Source organism: Trematomus bernacchii, unplaced genomic scaffold (assembly GCF_902827165.1).
Source record: "Trematomus bernacchii unplaced genomic scaffold, fTreBer1.1, whole genome shotgun sequence".
Classification (NCBI taxonomy): domain Eukaryota; kingdom Metazoa; phylum Chordata; class Actinopteri; order Perciformes; family Nototheniidae; genus Trematomus; species Trematomus bernacchii.
Genome location: NW_022987973.1, coordinates 18,966,055 through 18,986,384, shown reverse-complemented (window position 1 = coordinate 18,986,384; position 20,330 = coordinate 18,966,055). Strand labels below are relative to the sequence as shown.

The window sequence follows — 20,330 nt, the reverse complement described above, 5'->3', positions numbered from 1 at the left end:
TGGGGCCTTGATGCAGGGAGCTTTGATAGTGTAAGTACAATAATGGCTCAACATCATCACTTCAGAAGCCACGCACAAGTCAGTGTTCAAAAAAGAGATGATGCATCAGGGGATATCTTCTGGATTCAAAGCATCGTATTAAGGAAGGATACTCTAAAAATAACATACCAGTATAAAAAAAAAAAACGTTTCAATAAAGCAGATCAAATGTATTTTCCTCCCACTCCGTTAGTGCGATGCTGCTGACACTGTTGATGGTTTTGCATTTATAGCCGAAATAATGACTTTTATGACCACCGATAACAACTATTATGCTTTTAGAGAGGCTATACTTTCTTCTCACAGACATATTGAAATAAAAAGCACACTATACTGTCTGCAGCGGGATCAGGATTCCTGACCGAGATTTTCCGCGATGCAGGCATCCTCTAACGCTGCTATAACCGAGCACAAATGAACGCATCCCACCCAACCGCAAGTGTTCAAAAGAGAAAGCATCCCAAAATAAAATACGTGTATAAATCATCCGATTCTATGAAACACAGTGTAATGATTGAGTATGCTATATTTACACTTACTCCGGTATACCTTGTTGGTAGTTGTAGCATTCTCATGATGCGCGGTACGTCCATGAATCACGGCTGTTTTCCGTCAGTCCTCCAACGTTTTCCTCCGTGCGCTTCCTCTCGGGTAGGAGAGAATAAATGCGCCTGGCCGACCCGTATTTTCCATATAACGGTGGTGCGAGCCGGTTTAAGTTGAACGGTTGGATTCTGAGGCAGAGACAGAAAACGAAAGTGGTATAATGGTAACGTTGAAGCGGTGGTGTTAATATGAGTCAGCCAGGCGGTGAGAAAAGCGACAGCCGGGCTCCCCTTAAATGATGCGCAGAGGCTGCGAGTGTGTGAGGTACACAAGGACTGACTGTCTGGACCACCCCAGACCCCTCCCCCTTTCCACCTGCCTCTCCCTCTCTCTCCCTCCCTCTCTCTTTGTCACACACAAATACACACACAAACACACATCATCATCCGTAGTCTCTTGCCTGCCACATCACTGCCCCCCCCCCCCCCCCCCCCCCCCCCCCCTCACACACGCAAGCAAATCAGCTCTATTCCGATGTAGAAACAGGGTTCATTCTTCTTCATTGGTGGGATAGCTACAGTACCTTGCATAGCTTAGCTCACTTGTTCATGTTATCTCCCCTTTCTGATTGAACTTGGTTTGTGCAGTTTGAGCGATTATATGAAAAATCCTCTCATGGTATTGTATGACTTTCACATGTCTAATCAGCATGACACTTCAGGTTATGTGATTATGCATAGCCCTTATCTGTAGTGAATCTCACTTCCAAACAGTTATTAATACAGGTGGGCTGATAAAAAACATACAGTATGAGTGCAGAAAGTGCATGATGTCTCTGAAGGTGCAGGACTGAAAAGCAAGACCTAAAATGGTAATGTTTACATTTGTGAGGAAGAAGGGAGGGATGCACACTAAGTCGCCTCATTTTAATAATAAAACCAAGTGATAACTAACTATTGTTCATGCAGAATTGCCTTAAACCTGCATTATATGTAATAGCCAGTAGGGGGGACTCCACTGGTTGCAGGAAGATCATGATGTCTGATTATATAGAAGTCTATGAGAAATAATGACCATATTTCCCACTTGATTTCTCAGTAAACATTTTCCTGACAAGTGAATAGTCTTCATCACCAGTCTTGATGGCCAAAATAAAAAACTTGAGGTTTCAAAACAGTATCCGCAAACCAATGGGTTACCCTTACTGTGACTATGTAAATGTCTTACAGAACACACATGACGACAATATGGCCTGTAACCAATTATGTTCACATGTTTTTTTTTTTGTGTGTTGATATTTCTTTTACTTATTTAACAGATTTTTTACAATTTTATGTCAGAAATGATATATACTGTTACCACTTTCCAATAAGGCATTCTATTATATTCTCTATAAATAACCTATAAGTTGCAGTTTATTTATTAACGCCTAGTAAATAATTGTAGTAATGTTTTATACATAAATTATAAGCCAATAATCATTTCACAATTCTGTTTGCCAGGTTGTTAACAACTATCTGGCGAATGTCCACCTTCAGAAAGAGACTTGCTTTGTCTTTTAATTAAATACATCATCAAGTAGAAGACCACTCCAGTGGAACAGTTGGCCAAAACACTTCCAGATAAGTGCTAAGAGGACCTGGACCCAAATTCATCTATTAAAAACGTTTTAACACTCAGAAATAAAGCCATGAGGACAATTACTATTACGTTCATAATCACAGATGAGTAACTAACTTCTCCTGTCAGCTTAATATAAATTGAGAAATATTTTTACTTACAGACAATTCACATGACAAAGCTAATATCTACATGGATCTACATCATGCTACAACATTATTATTTTCTACTCACATTTATTATGTACAACCTTGTTTCTCGTTGTCACTTAAAGTGGACCTATCATGCTATATTATAATAATATAGTGTAGGACCATACCTATATAAGGCATATTTATACTTTTTTTTTTCAAAATATCAAACAGATCATGCATTTTAGCCATGCCTCATTTCGCTCAATTTGCACCTTTTTAGCCCTGTTCTTGCAAGGGCTGATTCTGTGAGAACAGCACCACCTACAGGCCTTGCATATGTACTACAGCGTCTCCAGCGCTTTCGAACGGCAATGGCCGTGGCTGTCTCCTCCTGATTGGTGGAGTTGGCCCAATAGCCGTAGCGCCACTGTCCTGACGTCAGGACAGTGTTCAAATCTGGATCAGTTTTTATCAGATCCGTTGCAGCCCCTTTTTTAGAGATTTGGGTATGGAGGGAAATAGAGAGGGTTGTGTTTTCTGACACTTGGTGAGTTCCCTGGAACACCGGGGACACATATTCATGTATAAAAGACGTACAAAAGTGCATTTTGCATTATAGGTTCCCTTTAAATGTTTCTCAAGTGATTGTTTTGGAGACTGTTATTTCCCTACCCTTACAAAAAAGAGAAGTAAAATAAAATATGCCTTTGGAAAACAGAGGAAGTGTACATTTTGAGGAACTTGTGAATCCAGCAGACAGACTATCATGATGGACAACTGACGGGAATTGGCTCCCTATTTGGCTGCCAGAGGTCAGTGAGAAAGTTAAAAAGCTCTGAAGTGGCAGTGTGCCAGAGAGACGAAGATGTACAGACTTGCTGAAGGCCCTACTGTAGATGTTGACGAGCTGTCGGGGCCGACACGTCACATTTCCATTTCACACAAATGTCAAGTAGCCTTGTGAAGTCGATACCTACATTTTAGAAGATTTGGTTTTCACAGCAAGATTTCAGAAGAACTGACTGACCCCAGCTACAGCACGCTGCGGCCAATCAATACTACGTTGAGTGGTTTAGAAATGATCACTTGACTCTTGCGCCCTCTGTACAACTAGTTGTTGAACATGTTAAATGAAATGTAACTGTGCTATGTCGATTGAAAAGAGCCGTGGCCATTTTGAAACAGTACTTGGAAACAGTGATAAGTAAAATATGTATGCCTTTAGTTTCACTTAATACATTTAGTATGGGAAGAAAACTAAGTGGTGTTATTATTAATACTATCATCAATAGCTTTGATGACATTGCTGTACCACAATGAAACCTACATCTTGCAAATACCGAGATATTAGCAAAATGCGTTAAATTACTCTCAATTGTAAATGTTTAGACAAAACAGATAACTGATGTTCATTAATGGTTTTAGGAAATGCTTGAATTTCTTAAGCTAAATAGACCATATAAAAGACGTTACATGATTTTTTTTTTAGGGAGTACTGTTGCTCTTTTCCGAATGTTGTTTTTCATCATAGTAATTACTTATTAGGTAGATCTATTAACATGTAAGCAGTATTTCAATTGTTCAGTGAAGATAAGTGGTGACAAAATGAAATCTCTCAATCTATATATATTTAAACATGGTACAAAATGTAGAAATAAATTATACAATGTAAATATTAGTAAATATATTATTATTTATCTCTTAAATTAACTGAAGTATAAAGTAACACAAAATGAGAAAGCTAATTATATTTTAAAACTGTTCACACGTTTAATACTTGAATACATGTATTTAGTTCATTTCCACCAGCGGCGATTACCTTGTTTTCTGTGATGGTGTCACAGACTACTTCCTTGATAACATACAGTACGTTCATACTGATCATTTGTGTATATCACATGCACTATCAAAGGCAATGTTCCGACCCAGCATGAATTTGATTTCATTTATTTTTCTGTATTTACAGTCACATTCATATTATTTTCCGGGATGTTCTGTGAAGTTGCTTGGGTATTGTCTTAACCTTGCCGATGAAAGCCCCCTGGATGTGCTTATAGCCGCGGGGAGGCCAGCGATGACGCAGCCATACAGCTCTGATTCCATGGCTGTCCCCTGAACGTTTATGTCAGTAAGCGCAGCTTGTGGAAGTCTTGTCAAGGGACGCACAACACACTGACGCTGGGCATCTGCTGCAGCGTGATAGCCTTTCAGCGCATTATCGCGTAAGGCTATTCTTCTTGAGCATGCTCTAAAAGGATTTGTAATAGATTCATAACACGCCAGGCTAAATAATGTGTGTGTTGGGGGGGGGGGGGGCTTTGTTGTTCTGGCTTTGTTCTTCTCTCTGTCATCCTTATGCCTGTATGCACATGGTGACAGAAGCTGGGTTTTTCTGTCTGGCATTTTTCATTCACAATTCTCTGTGCAAGCAAATGTTTCAAGGGACTGTCTTGTTCTTGTTTCCAGGAGAGGGCAGAACACAGGGCATCTGGAATAGTGTTGCCGTGATTGGTATAGCAGCTGACAACCATGTTTTATTCAATATAGCATTGCTTATAGTGTTTTGCTGTTACTGTAGTTTGCATATTAACTTCTCAATGCAATGAGATGGCATTGAATGTAAAGAATAAACCTCTAGGCACACATATTGTAAATAAGGGTGTTTTTCACGTATTCGTTTCCATATTCTTCTACTTATATAATACAAATAAATACAAATAGTCTACTACCATTGTGCTTTAAAACCAATTTTAAACAGGAGAGTGCAGTAAAGGTAGAAAGCAGGCTGTTTGCATTCTTAATTTTGGAGGTATAAGGTTTTCATAATACTTGTTTTTTGACACAGCCACTCACAAGGGAGCACAGTTTTAATTGAGCTGCAAATAATCAATGGAAATTAACATTAGCTTATGTGGCGGAAGCTTAATCTAAAAGTAAAATGCCATCACTTACTCTCTTCTCTTCTTTTACAGTAAACTGCATCAATTTAATATCTAAATCCCACAGAATACAAACATATCTTCCTAATATCTTTCATTTTATAATTGCAACTATATAATGGAAGAAATTGTTCAATATTGATTTCATATCAAGCTTTAACAAACCTTTATTATCTTATTATATTTTTGGGGAATTTGAGTGATTTTAGACTCAATCTGTAGTCAGCAATCCAAAACTAAGATGGCACCATATAATTATAGCTGGTCAAATGATGAAGTAATGACATGTATTTAATTCCAAAGAGGATCAGGATTAGTTTATAAGGGGTTTCTCATTAGGATTTCATACAAATGGCCTCTGCAGAAGAAGAAGAAGGCTGCTTGACTGATGTTTTTTACTTTCAGTCAGATTTTAGTCATTTTATCCCATCTTGCCGAGTTAATTCAAGTTTTCTTCCCCATGTTTGGGGTTCCAAATTCCAATTTCAGCAAATGACATGGCTGTTTTGTGATTCAGATGATGCAATTACTGTATGTTTTGGAAACCAGAACAAAGTGTTGTAATTAATGTGTGTCAAATGAGATTTTTTTTTTTAAATCAATTGAAATGACAGCTACAAGGACTACTTTGCAATTATATCTGTTTGCCAAAAAACAATAGGCTTGGTAGATTGTCTTTTATTATACTCAGCAGAGCACCATGCCATTGTCCAGAGTTTGTCTTCCTTCTTTATTCTGCTGAATTGAAGAGAAAAGGTTTTTTGGTTACCGTTTGATATTCAGCAAAAACAAGGACTGCCCAATATGCATCCCCGGCAGTGAATATGTGAGTGACCTGAAAAGGCTCACGTCTCGTCAGTTCTCCAGCAGCAATGGCACTGCTGTACGCGCTCCAGACTGCTTTAAATTCTAACTAGACGTAGGTCCCTGAGGATGAGCTTTATGCAGTGTAAACCCACAGAGCTCCGGCTGTCATTCTGCTGTACCGGCTCCTTTGTCAAAGGCCCCCTTAATCAAATAGACACCATATACCCTGGCTCTTCATGCATCCATATGTATGTGAGTCTTTGATAAACGACATCATAGCCACGCCAAAATAACACCATATTTGAAACATTCACACAGTGGTTACGCACAAGGAGAAACATACATAAACCATATTTAAATGCTATAAAAAATATTGAGCCAATTTGTCACTGGAGCACATTTGAAAGTCAGTTTTTAATATTTCAGGTGACTATTTAAAACACAGCAGCCATAAGAAATTGTACAATAAAATAATACAACAGTTTACTTTCATGGCAATTTTGTTTGCAAACTACTGTTAAAGCAAGACAAAGTCTAGTTCAAATTTAAAGATTTTTTTTTGTTGAGATTCAGCTAATTGTTCAGCTATGGTAGCGCCATTAATGTTTTATATGATGTATAACTGATGTTGTTGCAAGCAGCATTAATCGCCTTTCCATTATATAAGGGCATGAAGACATCACATTTTTCTTCCAATGAACGAATAAATTAATCTATCTAACCAAAACAAAATAGCTTTATGATTGTCTTTTTTGTGTATTTTAGTGGGTTCTTAGTGTAGAGAGGACCAAGGGAACACATCTAATCACACTAAAAGCACTGGACATATTTGTACAACTATCCCTCTCAAAGGTACATTTGTAAACAAAATTCATGGATGATGACAGCAATTGTTGGGTTTATAATAGCCTCTCATGATTCCCTGCATCAGCTCATAAGAAAAACATCTGGGAGAATCATCAGGACATCTGGCCATAAGAGATTTATAATATCTAACATATCTCCGTATTAAAAAGTAATGCATCTAAAATGACGTTTTCTAGACTTAGAGACAGTAGGGAGATGGGATCAACGAGACAAAGATGGGCCATAACTGTAGAAAGCGTATATCAATGGATGTCCAGTAGACATTTAATCCAATAAAACTTTAATATCTTTCATTCCATATGACTTTATTAAAAGCAACTTCCTGAGCATTTGCCCTTGATCTTCATTATGGAAGTCAGAAATCCTGCATATTTGTATTACAACTCAGTTACATCATTTTAAAACCCTCATACCTATCTATGCTGCATGATGTTCTAGCCACTCCAAAAGTTGGAATTACTAAAGCTAAATCTTTGTTAGCCCCACTCCATCATTTACCAGTAGCACTACTGCTACACATGCGGATACCTCCACCAGCTGATATACACTGTAATAATGCTAATGCAATACACACTGCACTGCCAACAGCAGATTAACGGGAGCTTCAGATGAGTCTGGCACATCTTTATCCTTATCCCGTGCCCTTAATCATTTGCTGTGCTGAACATTGGATAGTTGGCTGGCCGGTGGACTACAGCTGTTGGCTGGATGAATAGTTGATTGCTGTTGGAGCACACAGTAAACTGGGCTAGTACTAAACCTTTCAGAAGAAGTACTGATGTGGGCTAATATACAGTTTACTGTATAATCAAATAAATACAACATCTCTAAACTCCTATTAAAATACACATTGCTGCATTGTCCCACCACACAAACACTGAAAAACAATTAGATCATTTAAAAGAAATATGTTAAAGGTTACCAATGATGTGTTTTATACATAAATGTGTGTTCCCTCCTAGTCCGAAAAGGTAAGGCAAAAAGGTTCTCTCTCTTTTTGTCCAGATCCATCTATATAAAAACATGTTTTTTTGTCACAACCATTAGCCAATAACCAACATAGATAACAACCTCCCACCATTTCACCTGAATCTCCTCCATTGTGTTTTTTTAACCAATCGTCTTGCAGAGGGACGTCGCCAGCAGCAACTCATTAGCATTTAAAGAGACACAGAATCAGCACTTTTGAAACAGGGCTGAAACAGAGGGGCTTATGGGATGCTACAATGATCTGTTTGGTATTTCAAGTCTAACACTTCAGGGACATGTTTTGTATATATATCTGGTTTTGTTACATTGCATTTCGTTTGGCTCACTCTTGTTGATGAAGAGGCTCTTCTAGTTGGATAATCCACTGTTTTTAACCACAAGCTGAATTGTAACAAATTATTTATCTGAGTCTGGAGATTTAGAGCGCAACTTTTTGCCAGGAAACACCCCCTGACAATGTGTTCTCTGATGCTCCTCAGAAGCATCCGTGTTTGAGATATCTGTGAAATATAACAGTTTTTACAAATTAAAATAGCTTTATTGGCATGACCATAATGACATAAAATATTCATTCATGTCAGGGATGAAACATGTAATGCTACTTTGACATTCCAGTAAGGTTTTTCCACTTCAACCTTGCTTGGCGATGAGTGATGTTAGCCAATATTCAGAAGCTCTAGATACTGAGTTTTTGTCTGTCCACTGACTCATCTCTACTTACCTTACCTCCACCAAGGACGTCATGTTTATGTCTCTGATTGCCTGACCGTTTGTATGTTTGTTGTTTTGTTAGTTTGTTTCTTTGTCTATTGGCCTGACTTTCTTTTTATGATTACATTTTTTATGAAAATATAACAAAATACTTTTCTGAAGCGAACAAACTTAATGAGAAATATATTCCAGATGAAAGTGACATTCCAATAAGCACTTTAATGCAATATTTTGCTTTGGTGGAGGTTTCTGCTCTCTGGTTGCATATTTGTACGCTATGTTTTTATGTAAACCATTATTTAGTCATTTAGATGGTAAATATACTTCAGGTATATAAGAGCATTACTTAATGTGTCAATCATAAATGTCCAATCAAACAACCCATCAGAAGCCATTTTGGATTGCTCAAAGACATTTCAACACTCCCCACTTGTCAAGGAGAGTTTGTACTCCTCATAAAACAAATAAAAAGATAAAACACTTTTCTGGAAAAAATTGAGAGTGTTTAAATGTCTTTCAATGAGAGCTAGGGCAAGTTATCAGCGTTTAATGGAACCACTGTACCTCTATGAATCACTCTGCTCCTCTGACTGACATGCAATATGCTTGTGGAATGACTCATTACGTGTGACAGACATCCTAAATGCTAGATTAGAGAACCGTGTCTTATCTCAAATAACTAAAATGGAATGAAAAGCCTTCCAGTTAAATAATTCTGTCCCTGCAGGATACCGATGTTATTTTTTATCGTACACACTGACAGACTAGGAGATTATGTATAATTATGGAGATAAGAGAAATTAAAGGCCTCTGTTCTTATTGACCTGCCTAATGCAGTGGACTGGAATCTGGGTCCCTGAAAGCCTGTTTGCGAGCGGCAGATGTGCATTATTGTGACATATTATGAGAGATGCGCTAAATCAGCATCCTTTTTTCATCTGGCACTGCGGCTCCACTCTGCAAATGAAATGAAAAACAGGCAACACACCTCATCTAGAACATGAAATAGAGTGCATGAAAGCCGGGATGGCAGTGATGTAAGATATTTTGTGCCATTTTGGTTCAAATGTTTGTTTCTCTTCAAAATAGTCTCTGTAGTTAGACTGCATTTCCCTAATTTGACTGTTCATTTAAGGGGAAATAAGGGCTTCGGAACAAAAATGAATGGTAAGGGCACTATGATTATTGTTTTTGTAATATTCTTGATAAAGTGCACGTAAAGTGTATATTTAAATTTGTCAGCAATTTTCCCAGCCCTTATATTCTGTATGGAGGAAATTGTATTATACAGAACATACATAAGTAAAGGCACGCCGCATCTGCAGAGTGAAGTCATTTATTATGCATACTTTGCTACCAACTGTTCATATAAAGGCAAGGGAGCACAGATAAAGGAGAATAATTCGTACACAGTGTATATTTTACATGTCTGTAAAACACATGCACAGCCTATGCCAGAATAATGCTGAAGGCCCAATTTCTTAAAAAAACAATTGTCAGAGGATAAAAACAATTGTTAGTAGGATCTTATTATGCTTTTGTCAGTGCTGACCCACATTTCAGTTTGTTGCCATGGCAATCAACGCCAACAATCAGTGATTGAATATTCTCACTGGGCTCCTCAGGAAAGGAGGGAGGGCAATAAATGCTGATGTTCAACATGAAACAGTAAGCACAGATTTGCTTTAAAGTGATCTTAGCTGATGGTTAAGAACACTGTAGGAGAGCAATTTAAGGAAAACATGTCCACGTTTATACTGTATATCATGTATTAGATTTAATTTGGATAAATATCTCAAATCTTGCTGTGGTATGTCCTAATCGAAAATAAACAATGCTTTGATTTGATAAAAATCCAAGACCCAGTTTAATGATACGTGCGGTATTCAGATTTTCATGAATGTTGTCTCTCAGAATTCAGATCATGTAAATATGCCACGTAATATCCTGGAGGAATTATTGCGGGTTTCTGTACCAATTCAGAAAAAGAACGTTCATCAAAAAGCGCCTGCCTTGCTAATTTATACTGCGATGTCTGCTGAAACAGGAAATACACAGAGCGAAGTGCTTACTTTGGATGCAATGTAGTGAATGGAGACATGACAGCAAAACCTATTTTTAACTATTCAGAGAAACCTGGTGACACCTGAATGATTATCATTGGCTTTTCCTTGCCACACATCTGTGCATAAGCCATTCATTGTAAAGCAAACTGCAAACAGCTGATGCCAACCAGCCTTTTGTTGCTCTCCCTGAGCTAAAGCTATGCTCATTTTCTGACTCACAGATAGCTATTTTCTAACTTTTGTGAGACACTTTGTCAATTGGTCTTCCTCTAGATTGTGCATTTGATGTCAATGATCATAAGGCCTATGTTAGACTTACGAATGATATCAGCTTCTTTGGATTTCTTAATAAATGCTACCTTAAAAAGAATGTAGCCTACTGCAGGAAACAGAGGTCTGAATACTTTCTCTGTTTTATCTTCACTTTTGGACTTTCTTTAAGCCCGCGTCACACTGTCCCGAAATTGACACCAGATGGACACACGAATATGGAATTGTGAATTTCGCACGAAGATGGCCCCGAACTTGGTCAACAGCCAAGCAACAGCCGAAGCAAGTACGATGCCTACAGAAGGCCACACGATGGCACCCGAACCACACACGAAAATATGGTTGTAGACTTTACTGATGATTTAGAATGTATCCAGACTCAACGTAAGAGCTTGTGCCTCTTCGGGGGGTGCTAACATTTAAACATACACTTTATTCTTTACTTTCTCCATCTTTATATGTAGATTAGAAGATATTACTTATCTCCGTCATGTTGTTTCCATAGCAACAACAACTTCCTGTCAACAGCGTAAACTCGCCTTCAAAATAAAAGCATCTAAATAAAACAGGAAGTTAACCTAAAATATCCTTTTCAGTTTCACAGAACACACATTGGGTTATTTCCATAATATGTTTACATGATTTTGTTGTGAAATAAATTAATCTAAATGGCATCGTACTATAATACGATGGCTACATGACGGCATTGCGAGGGCTTCACGTAGTCGTGTTGCCTTCCTAAGACAATCGGACAGCTTCTTGTTTCCTTCGTATTGTCTTCGTGAGGCGAAAAATGCCCGATGGCACCGATGATCAGACGAAGATGACACGATTTGACAAGATGCCCTCACGAGTGCCTTACGAAGGGCAAAATGGACACAAATTCAAGACAAAAATGAACCTTTGCAAGGTCTTTCGGCAATTTTTTGGCATGCCAAAGATTTTGCCAACGCTCACAAAGTTGCTGCCGGAGCCTCAGAAACTCCACCGGCAGTCATACGATGGCTTAAAGGGGACCTATCATGAACTTTTTAATGTCTTTTATACATAAATATGTGTCCCCGGTGTATCGGGGAACTCACGCAGTGTCAGAAAAGAAAACCATCTCTCTTTTCCTCCGTACCCAAATCTTTCAAAAACGGGGGTACAACGAGCGGATACAGATTTGCTGCCGATATGACGTCAAATCAGCGGCGGACCCACAGAAAGTTGCTATCAGAAACAATGCCTGACGTGTTTTGGACGTAATCTCGTCTTTGTTTACATTAGCAAGCCTCGCTAACACTCAGAGCTAACCTGTACTGTAGAGCACATGTGTTTAAAAAGCAGGAAATAAAAAAAGGAACTCACCTTGTGATAAACCTGCAAGAGAAAAAGCATTTGAGCTCCATACTGTTTCAGAAATAATCCTTGATGTGGTTTAGAACAGGATGGCGTTTTATCACAGCAGAATTTAACTTTATCTCCGGTAGCATTAGCTCCGCCTCCTCTTTATTTTTTTTTCAAGCTAAGGACCCAGAATCCGCATTTCTCTAACAGGGCTGCAAAAGAGGGGTATGAGCCAGCCTGTCCTCTACAAAAAATGTTTCGTGTAAGAAACAACATGCTCCCGGCCCGTTCATTGCAAACGCTCCGGAGGGACGTTTATTCACAAATAACCCTCTGGAAAATCCTAAATTGTGGAATAGTTTGGCCATTCAAATGCTTTTTGATTTGAAGTTCTAAACTTTTTCGGAGTTTAGACACTACAGTTTCCGAAGACACTACACTACCCAGAATCCCCAGCTATCGTTTGGGACTACAACATCCGCCTTGCTTTACAAACCCCGTGATTAGTCATCAAGCCCTGTGATTGGATGTTGGAGTGGCAGTGCGACAAGGTTACGCTGAGCGTCAAACAGCTCTATGAAATGTAATGGAACCACGGCAGACTTTCCAAAACTGGAATTGGACGGGTCCAGCCCCCCGCCCCCCAGAACTACACATGGGCACGTCTCTTTATAAGACGTTTTCGTATTTCCCACAATTAGAAGTTGCCAGTATTAAACTGTGTACACCCTGGAGGTTTAGGGGATACGAAACACAGTGGTGTTATCAAATTTAAAACATATAATTAATAAATGGGTGAATTAATATACCCACATGACACCTAAGGTCAGAAGAGCTTTATTTAACAGCTGGTCTTATGTCTGTGACCCCTCCTGTTGTTCATTGATAAGCCTGACACATGCACTTGTCTAGGTTCAGAGGCAAATTTAGCAAATATGGCAGTAGCCACCGATCATCTTAAAATAAGATAAGATAAGATACTTTATTGATCCCAAGTTGGGAAATATTTTTGTTACAGCAGCATACTACTTTGTTCTACTCCACTACAATTCAGAGGTTAACCTGGTATTTTTTACATTTATTTTAGTTACTTTGCAGATTCTGATTAATGATGTGAAATATAAACAACCCTTAAATCAGACGTTAGTTACACCTGAGTCAAATTCAGGGAAGGTGATTGTCAAGTGCCAAAATAAACTATGCAATATATTGGACGTGAAGTACTTTGTCAGACTTCATATTTATCTGTGGATAACCCCAACGTGTTTTTCTTATTCAAAAGAAGACCTTAACTTAAAGTATTCTTTAATGTTTAAATAAAGCCTTATTAGTTTGTCAGTTTTGCACATCCTCCTGTTAATATCTTTGGACGTCCTGCACTAAACTGTTTTATTGTAGAGATCACTACAGTATCTTCTTGATATTTTCTGTTCTATATTTCTATCATGCCTTCTACTTTCCCCCAATTTTGTATGTAGGCTACTCTTAATATGTAAATGTTTTCATCAAATAAAACGTATTCAACAACAAAATTCAATAACGTGCCTTAACCACTAGGCGGTGCGGGTTAAAAAACCAGTGGTGTTAGTTAATAAAACATAATAATATCAAACATAATATGACTATTAACTTTATTGTGAAATGAAAACAGAACGGTAAAGGAAAATACAGTTTCAGTCTCTCGATTTGAAGCTTATGCATTGTACCATGAACCTGTATAGACCTGTAACAGTCAACTGCATGAGGAGTTGGAAAGGTAGTTCAGTAAATAATATCTTTAAAAACTTCAAAAAAATCCCTTTCTATCAGCTGTACACCGTTATGGTGTAAATACAGCCTATCTACCAATTGGATCAAATATAAAAGTCAGTCGAATTAGTGTTGATACTGCAAGGAGATGTATTGTGTGAAAAGAAATGGAAGATGTTGTTTAATTGCTAATATATTTATGATCCACGTCACGTATTCAGTTTTGGCGGCATTTCTTACAGTTTGTCAAAAGGTCTTCTGATCAGGGCTCTATAAATAAATATCTACGGCAGATATGTAATATGTAATGCAGCCGAACCGTGTATTACAATACCGTTATGTGATGACTTCCAAAGAGAAAAGCAAGAACACTCGGAATAAAGTATTATTTTATTCTTTTTAAATGTTTTCGGATTTCACATTGCATAAACAGCATATCCCAACGTGCATTGCTAAACAATCCAATCACCGAGCTGAGGATCTTTCCTACATCTGTTTCCGGTATTGTTCCTGTAAAAACATTCCCAGTTAAACATAAACAAATCGCTAAATAAAAAGATAAAACACTGGCATGTAATTTACGTTAGAATAAATAGAATGGTTTTGAATAATAGATGAGAGTAAAATCTACGTCACTTTACAGCCCCGCCCACTTTTGGGGAAACCAATGCTGTCATTTGAACGGCGATCAAGCCTGAAGCCACAGAGCTCTTCTTTTACTGTCCTTTCTTCTAAGAGGAAGTACAGAAAAACGTAACTCTGTATTTGTTTTAATGTTTGAGGTGCAATAAACGACACAGCAGCTTTTTGGCATGATACAACTATTATTTTCTGCCTCGCTCATGAGAGTAACAGCTGGCGAAATTACAGCCTCGCCTACTGATTTTAATTTAACCATATATCGAGCCCGATTGTCGATTTCAAATGTGTGTTCTAAAATGATATTTGTTAAATTACTATTATCATTATTATAAGCAAGACAATAAATGGCAAAGATATGTAGAAAATAACCGTATTTAAGATACGTTGATAACAAACGTAACGTGGGAGAAAATATGTTTCTAGAAGATATGTAGAAAATAAACGTTTTTGAGATACGTTCATAACAAACATAACATAACGCTCCTGTGGGTCGCATTATGGGTCGGAACAATCGGCCTATTTGGTCGTAATAATTGGAGGACTTGTTGGTATGAGCAGTATGAGGCATGGCTACAATGGGTGATCTGTTTGGTATTTTAAGCAAAAAACTTCACAGACATGTTTTGTATGGCCCTACAATATATTTTCCCAATATAGCATAATAGGTCCACTTTTAGATGCCCTCACGAATGGCCCGATGTTGTTACGATCAGAGCCGAATTTGAATATTTCCTTTATCGTGTGTCCATCTGGTGTCAATTTTGGGACAGTGTGACAGGGGCTTAAGGACTTTTCTTTGTTGAATAAAGTAATGTTATTGACCAACTTCAGTCAGACCTCATCTGAATTACCAGCTTGTGTTAAAAGAAAATTTCGTCTTTTGGCACATTTTCTCAAAATTGGCTATTATAGAATCCATTCAGTTGCAAAATATGCTTGTTTTAGAAAATAACATAATTGAAGAATAAGTTCTGTATTGTGGTCATGTCTCAGTCCTTTTGTCCGTACATAATGTTTCTTGGTTAGAACCTTAGATGTAAGTAAGTAATTTACAAACTATTTTATATTTGTCTCAGCCGCAATAGATCCACTTATTGATTGTGTCCTTGTCACACCTTTCCCTGGATGGATGAAAGAGCAGCAGAGACTGCCTTTAAAGTGTTTAGTCTCATTCTTTAAGTGACCGTCTAGCGTCTGTCACTTTGATTGAATTTCAGAGGGGGGTGGCTGTCCTGCCTCACCCTTTCATTTATAACTTTTAGTTAAACTCTTAAGTGCTTGTGCATTGCAGAAAAAACACTCATACAGGACCTTTTTTCGAAAAGGTTTATACTAGATCATACCACCCGTTCTGCTTTAAATGATTGCCATTGCTGCTAGCAAATAATGTTTTGTGCCGGTCACTGCCTGACCCAGATATGACACGAGACATTCTTTCATGAGTTCATGCACATTAACAAGATCGGACAACTTGAACTCAAAACATAACAACTTTAATTGAAGGTTTCATGTATTTTAAAAAACGTTGATCATAGTGAATTACAAAGGACAAAACACAGACTTCTTTTGAATCATGTTATCGACCAAAGAACGCCTTTGTGCGGTCTTACAAAAACAGGGTTGTGAAAGTCGATAAGGCCTGATATAAGGAAAATAGCTTGAAATCATGTATTTTATAAATTTCACAAGTGTGTCAAATATATTTAATTTTTTACAGATCCTTTATTTATTTGTAAATCTAGTATTATTTGTTATTATTTAAAGGCATTTCTAGTCCTTGAAAACCATTCTCTCAAATGTGATGCATCAGGGGCGAAACATTTAACTTGCATGAATCATTCTGCCATTTTAAGCCAGTCAATTGTACTGTCAGCTTCAACTGTCAGCTTCAAGATGGCTTAGTGTGCATACATAAAAGCATAAATCAGAGGAATCATTCAATACAGGATAGCTTTTTGAACCATGAAATGATTTACCTTTCACTCTTCACATTCTGTAACAGCAACACAAACTACTCATCACATGACCATTTTGTTTTGAAATCTAACACAGCAAAGGCAAAGGAGAGCTAATATCCAACCCTGGACTGGATTGGCTGCCAGTTTTCTGCGGGCTGGGATGAATGAGAGTCCTAACAGAGGATGGGCAGAGCCAACAGGTGATGGTATCAGCTACAACCGGGGTTAAGGTGTCAGATGGCTGCCGTGTTCCTCTCTGTTTCACACACATATGTGACAGCCCACCCTCCCCAATACCCCTTTTATTGAAAAGCTGGAACCCGGGTGAAAAGGAATGAGGTCGAGCAAGGGGGGGTTAAGAGGGGTGAGGGAGAGACATAAACCCAAGACGCAGACGGCTTTTTCCCAAATCCTCGCCTAAAGCAAGGTCCCCTTTCACCCAACAACCTCCTTCTGTAAAGCTTCCAGCCCTCCCTCCTTTGCCCACCCCATTTGCTGTCCTTAACCCCCCCTTTCCTCTCGGGATTCCATTCAACTCAGCAGCCGCAGCATGAATACAAGGATGTGCTGCGGTGGCCATTCAAAGTATATCATTTACATGTGTAGGGAGCGCTCATCCACAAGATGCAGCCTATAGGGCCCTCATGTTTCCTTTTCAGGTTCAATGTCAGAGTTTTAGTGCGGCTCTACCATCTTTCATGCCTCATTGGAGCCTTGTCCTGACTGAAAGGATGTATTTCAAACTCAGTTTCGCTGAAAAAAGATCCTTGGGCATCTCTTTAAATTAATAATCCATGTGTGTTTAGGGAAGTCAGTGTTTAAAGGAGGGTGTGTTTGAAAGGCTGCCCCATAAAGCAGTAGGGTAGTGGAATAAAACAAATGTTTGCAGATCACTTACTACACTGAACCCAACTTGACCTACAAGTGCTAGGTGGATACATTCAGAATTTCATTAGTTATTTTATTATCTATAACATACAGACATATTTTTACACAAGGTTGGAAATGAGCCAGATAGCAGTGGAGTGCAGAGTCAAGATGTAATGCCACACCTGCTCTCTCTTTTTTTTAAAGTATGGTTACTTTTTCATTTTATATCTGGATTACACTATGAAGGTTGGACAAATGGATAAAGAGACATCAGCAGGTCTTGTCTCTGATCTGTAATCCCTTGTTGGAATAGTGTTGCTGTAGAGGCTAAAATGCAGGTCCAAACCCTTACTCAGATAATATTAGCTCTTTTACATTAAACACATTTCCACAGATACTTAGATGTCATTAAATGAGCTTCATACCAAGTCTGTCAACATGTTGGAAAAAACTTTGTTGAAAGTAGTTAGTGAAACATGTATTTATAAGAATTGGACAAATGCACATTTTTCTAAATTAACACCTGTACGATAATAGCAATCTTATTAGCCTAATCTTTACGTTGTTTTTTTTTTTTATTTGAGGTTTATTCCAAATGTTAGGATGCAAACATGTAACGAGTAACAGGTTGGATAGTGAAGATTTTAAACATTAACTGCTGAACAAATACACATGGTCATAGTTAGCATGTTAGGTTGCTTTCCGTACAATTTGGCACAAAGTTCCATTGTGCCTTTAATGCTAAGAAGGTTTAACATGCCTTATTCTAATATGTATTATTACAGGGTGCTTAACCCTTATGGCTGTAACGGTTGTGAAACCCAGAAACAACAACACGACCATGATCTCGTGTCTCAGTTCCGTTTTTCATTTCACAGAGCTCCCCCAACCCCCCTCCCTTCATAACCACAGCCTGTTGATTCCTCGTTTCATTAGAATGCACCGCTTTTAGGTCGGCTGCTGATAAGCCTGAGATTGCATTCTAATTTGAAAGTTTACTAATAGACAAAGTCAGTGTTTTAACATTTGCAGACTGGTACTTTTTAATTTGTTGATTTGAAAAGTTAATTGATAAAGTTGATTGAATTATATCCCAATCGTCCAATTGAGGCGTTTCAGGCAGGGGGGGGAGTGTGTGGGAGAGAAACTACCACTGGAGGGAACTTTGGGATTTTAGCCTTTCCAAACCATTTACAATCACAAAAAAACTATACAGTATAACACGCTACAGGAAAGGAATAACTCCAAAACGCTTAATAGTTATTTTCTTGAGTGGCATCTTAGACATATAGGTTGTCACTCAAAAGTATCTGCTGCTGTTATTACGACAATTATCAAGTCTCTAGAGTGAAGGTAGATTTAAAATGCAGTAGAAATATGGACATCTGTTAAGTTTACTTGTCAGTGTACTGAGTGGTGCTGCCTGCATGATCAGCCATTCTCCTGTCTGTGACTCACTGAGTGGCTGTATTGGGGGAAACAAACAGAACCGTTTTTGCTGTTAAATGGGTCTAAATGTGTGTGTTGAAGAGTGCATGTGGAACTATCTTTTATTTAATAAAGTCAAAATCACCCACTGTAACACACAGCTGCAGGGGAGCCCAATTTGTAAACAAGTCTAATTTGAGGAAAGTGTGTTTGTAACTTTCTGAAAGATGCTTTTAGTTTTTGGTTTAGTTTTCCTAATGCTACAATTCTATTTATTTCAAAGGCATTTTGATTTCATTAAAAATGATGGACTGTAGAGGAATAGCAACAGGTTTTCAGTTTGCTTGAGTGTGATTAACATTTTCATTTATTTTTGAGTTGCCGTTTTCTTAACTGCAATAATTACTTTCCTGGCATTTTCTTTGTGCAGGTAGTATAGTTTACAGCAGTGGTTCTCAACTGGTCAGGCCTCGGGACCCACTTTTTTCCTTTGTCAATAAATCGAGACCTGAAATTTTGAACCACTCAAATCTATTCAACACAAAATCGTGCTGTAATATATATACGCTTTTCAGCATACATTATTAATTAAAGTGAAGTACAGTGCATATATCCCTTATATCCCTTCACAGAACTAAATAATGCTTTTAAATAAGGTTTAATGAGATGATGGAATCAAAGCTGAACTGTATAACATAAAAAGGCACACATGCTGAAAACCCAACCCCAGAAGGGGGGTCTGGGGGGATTGTCCCCCAGGAGATTTTTTGAAATACTAACATATAAACTACGCATTCTGGTACACTCTGAGAAGAAATAAAATAAATCTATTACTACCCGACATATTAATAATATTTTATGCCATTGTTTGTTTTTCACTTTGTTCTGACAGCTGAACTTGCTGCTCCTCACAGAGAGAAGAGCAAAGAGGAGATGTCTGTGTGAATTACTTTAAATTGTGGATAAGCTCCTATTGTTCTGTGACCTGTCAATCATCAAACCGGGGGTCATATTTCATTATGTGTTCTTTTTTATCTGAAGTTGTACCCATGGATGTATAAAGAATAGTTATACCGCAAAGTTATTCTCCGTGGGGACTTCCAGCAACAATCTTGATTCTGATTGGCCAGAAGACTCGAAAAAACATCAGCAAAGATGTTTTATTGAGAAGATGATTACTACGTGAGTTTTCTAAACCGTTTATGGTCTCCGGTACTTCCAGTCCAACGCCTACTGCATGCACAGCGTTAGAAAATCGGGCCTTCAAAATAAAAGTTTGACTTTTTTCCCCCCCCTTTTTTTTCAATTTTTTTTTTCTTCACTCACACATCTGCAACCCACTCGAAACGGGTTTCCCCACTTTTG

At 38.1% G+C, this 20,330-nt stretch overlaps 1 protein-coding gene across 3 annotated transcripts in view; it reads right to left on the bottom strand.

Moving 5' to 3' along the window:
- chst1 (carbohydrate (keratan sulfate Gal-6) sulfotransferase 1) overlaps window positions 1–903 on the bottom strand; it is a 30,219-nt gene extending 29,316 nt beyond the window's left edge. For 2 of the 3 annotated variants that reach the window (XR_004554779.1, XM_034116055.1), the window contains exon 1: window positions 579–903. The gene's annotated coding sequence lies outside the window, so the exon portion shown is untranslated. The remainder of the gene's footprint in view (window positions 1–578) is intronic. The other variant, XM_034116056.1, reaches the window with a different exon arrangement.
- Between the last annotated feature and the right edge of the window lie 19,427 nt (window positions 904–20,330).